We start from the raw sequence: 9,700 nt of genomic DNA on the forward strand, positions 1-9,700 counted from the left end.
TTATAAAAATTCCTAAAAAAACAGAAGTTCCTGTGGTGTTAATTTTTTCAACTTGATTTATTAATTTTTTCAACTTCCTAAGTAATGTCCTTAGTAATATATATGCTATCCATCACTGTGACAGGAAATTGTTCCAGACAGGTTATTATTTTCTTGATCTACACAGTTTAATCTATGTTGTGTGTGAATTTTTATTGTGATAGCAGCTTTACAAAAGCCTTTAAATTGTTAAACTGATTAACTCTGCATTGGCGGAATTTTTGTCAGTTTGAAGGCTATTTTCTTTCAATATCTTTGGCTGACTTTTATATCTGTGGCTGACATCTGTATCTTTGCCTGAAAACTTTCTTGCATGTAGTTTATTTACATTTTGACAATATTAACACATATTAGCAGGTGGAAGGTTGAATTAGCAAACCTTTACGTGGAAGTCAAGATTTATGCATAATGGGTGGTCGAAAAGCTGTGTTTAGGAAACACAAGTTTCATGGAAATCGGTGTACTAATAAAAAGGAGGAAACAGCTCAAAATGAAGAACATAAGCTATCAGCTTCAGCATCGAAACTTGGGACAGGAGAATTGTACAGGTGCGTGAATGATGTTGATATGCATTTTATTTGATTCAGACTTATTGATTTAGAGCTTTTCTGCCAGGCTATTAAGTTTTCATGTTCATCAGTTAGCTGTAAAAATACGGAATGCATGATTGTTGCTGAAGAAAGAAGAGTGGGAATAGCTTGTGATTTTAAATTAATTTGTAATTCGTGAGACTATGAATATGAATTTTCCTCCTCCAAAAAACCTGACAGTGGCACCTATGAAAGCAATCTTAGGATAGCATGTGATCTTAGATGCCTTTGACAGGGCAGGGAAAGGGGTAATGTATTGTGTGGTTTTCTGGATAGTCAGGACAGTGAATCTGCTACAAATGTTACTGACCTGTGTGTGTCTGTAGATGGGACCTGGATAAAAAGGGGTCACACATTTCTGTATGGACTTGCATCTGTTATTGGTATTGACTCAGGTAAAGTTTTAAATGTAGAAATAATGTCTAAATACTGCCACCAGTGTGCAACAAGGAAAATGTCCAACAATGAAGATAGTGAGAAACTGTGGCAAGAAAAGCATGCAGTAGCATGCTGTAAAAGCTATAGTGGCTGAAGCCGGGGCACGGAGGCTGCTGCAGTTGTGAGGATGTTCTCCAGATCTGAGGACCAGTATGGTATTAGTTATACTAAATACATTGGTTATGGGGACTCCTCTTCTTTCAAAGCTGTAACAAATAAAAATCTGAACAATACAACAATAGAAAAGTTGAAATGTGTTGGCCACATCCAAAAGAGGCTAGGTGATAGGCTTCATCATTTGCTGAAAGAGAAGAAAGGTAAAGTACTTGATGACGGGAAACCACTAGGAGGAAAAGGCAGGCTTACCCTGAAAGAAATTGATTCTCTTCAGTGATTTTATGGGAGTGTTATCAGGAAAAACACACATAATTTAGAGGCAATGAGGCGTGCTGTGTGGGCAATTTTTTCCCACAGACTGTCCACTGACCAAACACCAATGCATAATCAGTGTCCGAAAAACGATTTGTTGTAAGTTCAACAACAGAAATGAGATGTATTCATATAAACACTAATTACCAGAATCTGTTATGAATACAATTAACCCCACTTTCAGATTTCTTGCAAACCCTGTTTTATTGAGCAAGTGTCCTTATGGAAAGACACAATGAAAGCCGCAATAATTTAATTTGGATTAGATGCTCAAAAAGGACATTCTGTGGACTTGAAGTACTCAAAATAAGTGTCTATAGTGCAGTTATCTATATATATATATATATAAAAGAAAGTCGTGTTAGTACACTTTTTATAACTCAAGAACGGCTGTACCGATTTGGCTGAAAATTGGTGGCGAGGTAACTTAGAACCAGGATACTTTTTATCCCATTCGACCACTATAAAACGTGGTATAACAAAAACGCATCTGGCATGGAATAACAAAACGCAAATATCAACTAAACGTCACTATAAAACGTGGTATAAGAAAAACGCATCTGACATGGAATAACAAACCGCAAATGACAGCTAAACTTCTGTGGTTAAGTATCAGTATACATCATTAATTAAAAATTTAAAGAAATAATTTGTATTTTCTTTGAGTCATCATTAACAAGCCGCGACCAAGACGATAGAATATTTCTCGACAAAGCCGTAATGCAAGAAGGATACAAAACATTTCAAATGAAAGGAGAACAACAAATTGCCCTTGAAGAGCGCCGCGTTAGTATGGCTCGACTTCATGCTTCTCAATCACAAGAGCAAAGTGAGGCAGCCCTTGAAACGGCTCGGTTGGCAATGCGAAATCGTCGAGCGAACAACAGAGATCAACATGTAGATAATTTTTGACACCCAAGAAGAGATTTATCACATGACGATTTGAATCGAGCAGCGTTTAGATACGATTGCAGCACTGATTACTGCTTGCATCCTTGCGTCTGCATTGGGCCGATAGACGTTGTTTGCGAGTATTGTGGCACATTGAAGTTTTCTGGAGAAAACACCCAAAAATACAATAGTTGTTTCCAAATGACCTCATTTGGGGCAGACAGCATTGAAGATATGCTGTTTGAGTTTAAAAGACTTCAATTTCTGATCCGTCTTGCATTTGCCATGACCATGAATAAATCACAAGTCCAATCCTTGAAAGTTTGTGGTTTAAATCCTGAATATTCATGTTTTTCACATGGTCAATTATATGTGGCATATTCATGGGTCAGAAGACCATCTGCATTGTGTGTTCTTGTGCCTGATAATAAAACAAAAAATGTCGTGTATCACAAGGTTCAAAATGGTTCAAATGGCTCTGAGCACTATGGGACTTAACTTCTGAGGTAATCAGTCCTCTAGAACTTAGAACTACTTAAACCTAACTAACCTAACGACATCACACACATCCATGCCCGAGGCAGGATTCGAACCTACGACCATAGCGGTCGTGCGGCTTCAGACTGTAGCGCCTAGAACCGCACGGCCACTCTGGCCAGCGTATCACGAGGTACTTAATTGAAGAGTGGAAGCTATGCACCAAAAAACATACAGAATAAAGAATCATTAAAATACTTTATATTTTTGTATTTCCTAATAAAAAGTTGAACTTAACATCCAAAAACTGATTATTTATTGGCTTTAAGGCGGAACAGAGTTCACCAGATCTGCTAGTATGTTAAAATAACGGAAATAATGGAAGAATTGAAGTGCTGAAGAGAGTTGGTATAGATCCTAGTGTGTTTACAACAAAAGCATTTTACACCAACAACAAGAGCAGGGTCAAGAAAGCTAACAGATCAATGTCTTTCCTGCAAATACAGTCCAGGCAGATTTGAAGAGGAGAGAAGAGAAACCTGGAGGATGGGAAGTATGGAGGATTTTAAAATTGAGGTAAGCTTATTACATGTAGAAGAATAAGAAGAAAATCTTTGAAACTCATTTTCCCTATTTTACATTTTTTACCTTAATAGAAGCCTTTTCTCAAAAAGTATATGCGCTAATGCAATGAAGTTTTCAGGAACTGTTTGCAGTGTGTCACTGTCTCCCTGGAACTAAAAAATACGAAATCCTGCAAGAATATTCTGATTTTTAGATGATTGTATGTAGAAAAAAGTTAATTTTGGATGTGCAAAATTAAAAACTCTGTTAATGATACAGTTTGAACAGTTATTAATTTAACTGTAGTTCAGTGGTCTTATAAGCTTCTCGAGACACTACAATAAAATATTCGGATTAATTGCATGATTAGAATTTGAGTTATGGCTTTTTATACAAAAGTGAATAGAAAAATTAAAATCCTGCATATTTTATTACATTTTTCCGTTAAAACACATCTCTTTTTCGCTATACAGTTACAAAATTTTAGATTTGTACATTAATAAATATGGCTGTAATGATTTTTTAAATAAATGTTTACATTTTCTGTTACATTTCCCCTCATAATATGCAATTATTAAACACATCATAAGAAAGGTGAGAAGACAAAATACAACAATTATCGTCCGATTTGCATAATTACATATGTTTTCAAAATAATTGAAAAAGTTATGTACTCAAGAGAAGTCATACACTTAAATGGAATCAATTTAGATGGCATATCACAGTGCAGATTCCAAAAAGGCTGCTCGACTGAGAATGCTACTTACACATTCACTCATCTATAAGTACAAGCCTTAAATAGCAATATATCACGAGTTTTATTTTTTGTGAGCTCTCCAAGGCCTTTGACTGTATATATCATGATACTCTATTAGAAAAACTCAAACAAAATTGGTACTTTTTGCATGCGATACAAGTTTTATAATAAATCCCAATAGAGAGAAAGTTACAGAAGAGTTATAAAACTAGATTTTCGAAAGAATTATTAAGTGGTTCTCTGAAAATGGACTCTCCCTTAAGTTTAGAAAAAAACACACATCATTCAATTCTGTACAACAAATAGAATCATACCAGCATCTGATATAACACATGAACAGAAGGCAGTAAGTAGGGTAAAATGCTCCAAATTTATAGGTGTATGTGCAGAGTAAAACTTGAACTGGAAGAAGGATATTACTGAGCTTCTCAAAAATTATATTCAACTGCTTTTGCTCGTCATATAATTGCTAATGGTGGAAACAATGTATCAGCCTCCTTACATATTTTGATATTTCTACTTAATAATGTCATATGAAATAATTTTCTGTGGTAACTAATCACTTGGAAATAAAGTACTGATTGCACAAAAGCGTGCAGTGTTCACCCACAGACATCTTGTAGGTAAGTCTTCAAGGAGATAGGTATGTTAGCTGCACATTTACAGTACATATTTTCGCTAATGAAATTCGTCATAAATAATCCACCACAATTTGAGAATAGTCACGTATTTTTACACCAATACGAGTATAAAAGTAGAGGAAAAACTATCTTTATTATCAGCAGTTAAAGCTATCAGTGGCTCAGAGGGAAGTTTAATATGTAAGCAATAAAAATTTTTGATCATTTGCCCAATAATGTAAAATGTCTAACAGGTAGCAAAGCAAGTTTCAAATATAATTTAAAATCATATCTCCTGAACAACTCCTTCTATTCCAGTGACGAATTTCTATTTAAAAACAAGTAGCCAGTAGTTTTTAAATATAGTTGCATGAGTAGGAATAAAATTATAATGTGTTAATTCATGTTAACACTAATCATGCACACATATCCTGTAAACTGACTATTTCCCCATTTTTTGATAAAACAATATTCAAATCATCTGTGGATTATTTAATTAGGTAACTAACTAACAAGGCAATTTCATGAAAATAAATTTAAAATCGAGGTAAAGACAAAATTGAAAGATAAATCAACCTTGATATTGTAAAAGAATTTACATATAATGAAAAAATATGATCTTTTACTATAAATGTGCTTGTGAAGAAACAGAATTATAACTTCCAGTGTACAACCTAATTTGTGGTCTATGTAATCTGTGTAACAAAACTAATTACTGGAATGTGATGAGGACAAGATACAGCAATATGTATGTAATAATATCCATAAATGTCAATTATTTGGATAATTATTTGTATAACCATATGTAAGGTCATGTATTTACTTATAGTGTCTTACACAACACAAAAGTTCCTTACAGGCGAATAAATCAATTCAATTCAGCTCAGTCCAGTAATGTTCAGTAAGACAATATGCTGCAGCTCTCTTTGCATATTAGAAGCGAAGCTGTTATGCTATCTAATATAAGCAATTGCATGTGTAGAAAATGTTTAAAAAACGAATCACTGATATTTTACAATTTTAACAGTCACAAACAGAACTTTGATAAGTATGGAAAATTATGAAACGCGATAATAGAAGATGGTGTATGAGTCAATTATATGGCAGTATGGCAGGAGGTGCCCCCCCATATATATATATATATATATATATATATATATATATATATATATAAACAAATTTAGAAAATTGTGATACCTGAAACAAACATTGTGCAGTTGTCAGTTACAGAATAGCCCAGGGGTTCCCAAACTTTTTCCATTGCGCCCCCCTTTCTGAAACATAAATTATTTTTTCACACCCCTTATTTTTTCCTTCCTCAACATTTCTCATAACTGACACAAAAATCGTCCACAAGATCTATTCCAATCTGTCTAATTACTGGAACTATCAATTAAAATAACAATAATAATAATAATAGTTAGAGATCAACCTTCTAGCATATGAGAATTAAACATATTTTAATGTTATTATACATTTGTATTATTCAAAGGCAGCAAAAGTTAGCAATTACAATTAGTTTACAAACAACCATCACTGCATGTGAAGTTTTTAGAACTGAGCAAATATATGTATTTCACTGTAAATTTTTTTACAAATTAGTTCTTGAATTAGTTAGTTATTTAAAGTTTAACTCTTTCCATCTATTCTACTGATGTTTTAATATTCAAAAGGTTAAGATGTACAAATGGTGATAGAATTATAGTCAACATTTAAATGCCCATTTAGATACTGTTACACTCAAACTGATCATCCAAAAAATAAATAAATAAATAAGAATAAAAATGCAAATGGTTGGAAATCCGAAAATTTTCTGAGATTTGCTTATTTATTGTGATGTGTTTGCTTGAATTTGTGAAGAAAGCAGATACAACCTCAGTCGGATTCTTGCAAGAGCAACTTGCAAATCCCCTTCCAGTTGCAGTTGAGACTGATTTGTCATCTTGATTTGTGCCACTGCAGAAAATGTTGACTCACACAAGTTAAGTTGATGTAAAGGATAATAGCATGTCTCTTTCCCTTCTACATAAACTGCGATATTCATTCCGAGTCTGAAACAAAAATTTTCGAGAGACTTCGATTTAAATTCATTTCAAAGTGGTCTATCACGTGAGAGTTCTAATAACTCCTCCTCTTTTAGTGTTCACAAGTGGTTTGTTATGACTGTATCACAGTATTGTGGATCCAGTGATACTGAGATGAAGGTGATGGAAATGTATCCTTGAACTACTGACTAAGGGCTTCCAGCCATTCTAAATCAATCCTGACAATTTTACCTACGTCCAACTCCTTTCCATCCACGAAATAATTGAGACACGAAAATATTTTGCAGTTTCCTTCTCCATCTAGATACTCCAAAGTCCCAGCTCCCTCTTAAACACAAGTATTTTCTCATTCATAAAGACAATATTACTCTTTTTTTCACATTGGAGTGATACATTAAGATCATTCACTTTCTGGAAAACGTCAGCTAACTATCACATTATCAGAATCTAGAAAACAGACGTGAGTGTAGGACTGCTGTTCAGCAAAAAAAGACGAAGTTCATCCTTTAGCTGTACAGATACCATTGGTGATATTTCAGCTCTCGAAGAATAGAATTAGAATGAAATCCAGACCTTTAGCTGCTTACAGGCGTTGATAAATATTAATGTGAACAGTTGAAAATGTGCACCCCAATCAGGACTCGAACCCGGAATCTCCTGCTCACATAGCAGACGCTCTATCGGACTGAACCACCAAAGACACAGAGGATAGTGCGACTGCAGGAACTTATTTCTGGCATGCTCCCCGTGAGACCCACACTTCCAACTTGCTGTCCACACACTACATTTGTAGCACCCCTGCCCACTATATTCATTACTTGCAGCAGTCAAGTTACCTTTATGAAGATGGTACCTGTTCTTCTGGACATGCACTCATGCACTCACCTTGCCCAAACTCTTATGGGAATCGGTAGATTGACTGCCGCAAGTAATGGGTATAGTGGGCAGGGACACTACAAATGTAGTGTGTGGACAGTAAGTTGGAAGCGTGGCTCTCACTGGGAGTGTGCCAGAGATAAGTCCCTGCCGTCACACTATCGTCTCTGTCTTCGGTGGCTCAGTCGGTTAGAGTGTCTGCCATGTAAGCAGGAGGTCCTGGATTCGAGTCCCAGTTGGAGCACAAATTTTTAAACTGTCCCTTGTAAGTAGCTAATGGTCTGGATTTCATTACAATTTTAACAATGTGGGATGAGTGGGTGCATTCTCTTGTTTTGCTGATTTGAGCTTTTTTCACTCTCAGTGAAGTTGGACCCTTTGAATGCATGGATTGGGGCAAAGTTTCTGGATCATAAGTCAAAAAACAAAATTTGTCACATATTGTCACTCTTTCCAAGAAATTAGTATAATTTTTGGTGATATTCAAAGATCAATTCAAACATTTTGTCGAGCTTCTATTTTTCAACACACACTTTTCTCGTGTTAAATTAATTATGTAAAATTTGCCTTAAGCTTTCTTTGCCAATCCTTACAGTTGCAGCAATCGTGGCCGATATTTTCATCCATTTTTGATGTTGAAGGTTGTACGCGGCATGAGCCACCTTCAACGTCTTCTTTGCAGTCTTGGAAATGTTTTAACCTCTCAAAAACTCAAGCCCATAATAAACACTTCGTTTAGTAAGAGATAGGTTTTAGTAGCAATTTTCCAGGTTTCATGTGAAACTTCACAACCATTTGTTGCTCTCTTATTACGCTTTTTTCTGGAAGAATTTACAGCTTTTACTCAAACGAAGGCCATAGCCATACTGCTTTACCTATAGACACAAATTATGCTGCATTCGACTGAGAATATTTCACCCTTCACAGCTATGGGTCATTCATCTTTGGTACATGCATACTAACTCTGTGATATCAGTCCAGTTATTTTATAGCCACAGCTCTTATATAAACACAATTTGTCCATGACAGATTGTTGTCAACAAAAAAGGAATTCACTAGAAAGACATTATTTTCGACAGTAGTCCTCTCTTCCAGAACTTTACAAAATAGAAAGTCCTTGGGAATTTCATTTTCTTAACAGCAGCATACAAAAACATGAACCTGGGAAAGATTCCCGATATCAGTACTTTCATCAAGCTGCAGGGTGAATTTTGAGCTATCATGAAGATGTGGCAGTTATTGAGTTTTCATGTCAGTGGATATTGCGTTAATACGACGAGCCATAATACCTTCTGGGAGACTCTCGCCAGACTTTTGTCCTTGTTTGATTTTGCACACTTTGACCACTGACAGAAGATGTAATTTATAGCCGATAATTTGTGATGATTTGGATTTTGCAGTGAAGTAGGACAGCTCTAGGAGTGCTCTTAGGTTTTTCTTAGGAACTGATATCTGTTTTTTGAGGAATCTGACATTTCCATTAAGTTGTGATACTTAAAAAATTTGATGAGTTTACTTTCATGGTCTAGATGTTTTGTTTGCAGGTGTCTCTTTAATTTTACAGGCTTCAAGCTATTGTTGACTAAAACAAAGAACCCATTGTGGTGATATCTCATTGTTCAAAAGAATGCTGGTTAAGTCTAATATCAGCTAATCAACTCAATATATATGCACTTCAGTTTTGTGTTTAGAACTATTGATACTGATAGGTACAGAGGAATATGTGAAGAAATACTGCACTTTGATTAAATTCGAATTTTTCCCCAATTAGAAGTGCATACTTTCGGAAGAGAAGAGACACACGTTGAATCACATTCACAGGATCTCATGTTACCACTGCAAAGCAACCACTTATCAATGGGAATGGTGGAACCTGTATCAATATATTTGAAATCCGGTTAACTACATAGGTTAACTACTTCCATTGGATATACACTAGAATTCAGCTTCTATCTTTGAACTGACTCTGGAAGC

The 9,700-nt window shown here is 35.2% G+C and overlaps 1 non-coding gene across 1 annotated transcript; it reads left to right on the forward strand.

Moving 5' to 3' along the window:
- The first annotated feature begins 7,896 nt into the window (after nucleotides 1-7,896).
- On the forward strand, nucleotides 7,897-7,970 carry Trnat-ugu (transfer RNA threonine (anticodon UGU)). Its single transcript has one exon. It is a non-coding gene; the product is annotated as a tRNA-Thr (tRNA).
- The last annotated feature ends 1,730 nt before the right edge of the window (nucleotides 7,971-9,700 follow it).

The sequence above is a fragment of the Schistocerca cancellata genome, chromosome 9 (genome assembly GCF_023864275.1).
Source record: "Schistocerca cancellata isolate TAMUIC-IGC-003103 chromosome 9, iqSchCanc2.1, whole genome shotgun sequence".
In the NCBI taxonomy this organism is placed as follows: Eukaryota; Metazoa; Arthropoda; class Insecta; order Orthoptera; family Acrididae; genus Schistocerca; species Schistocerca cancellata.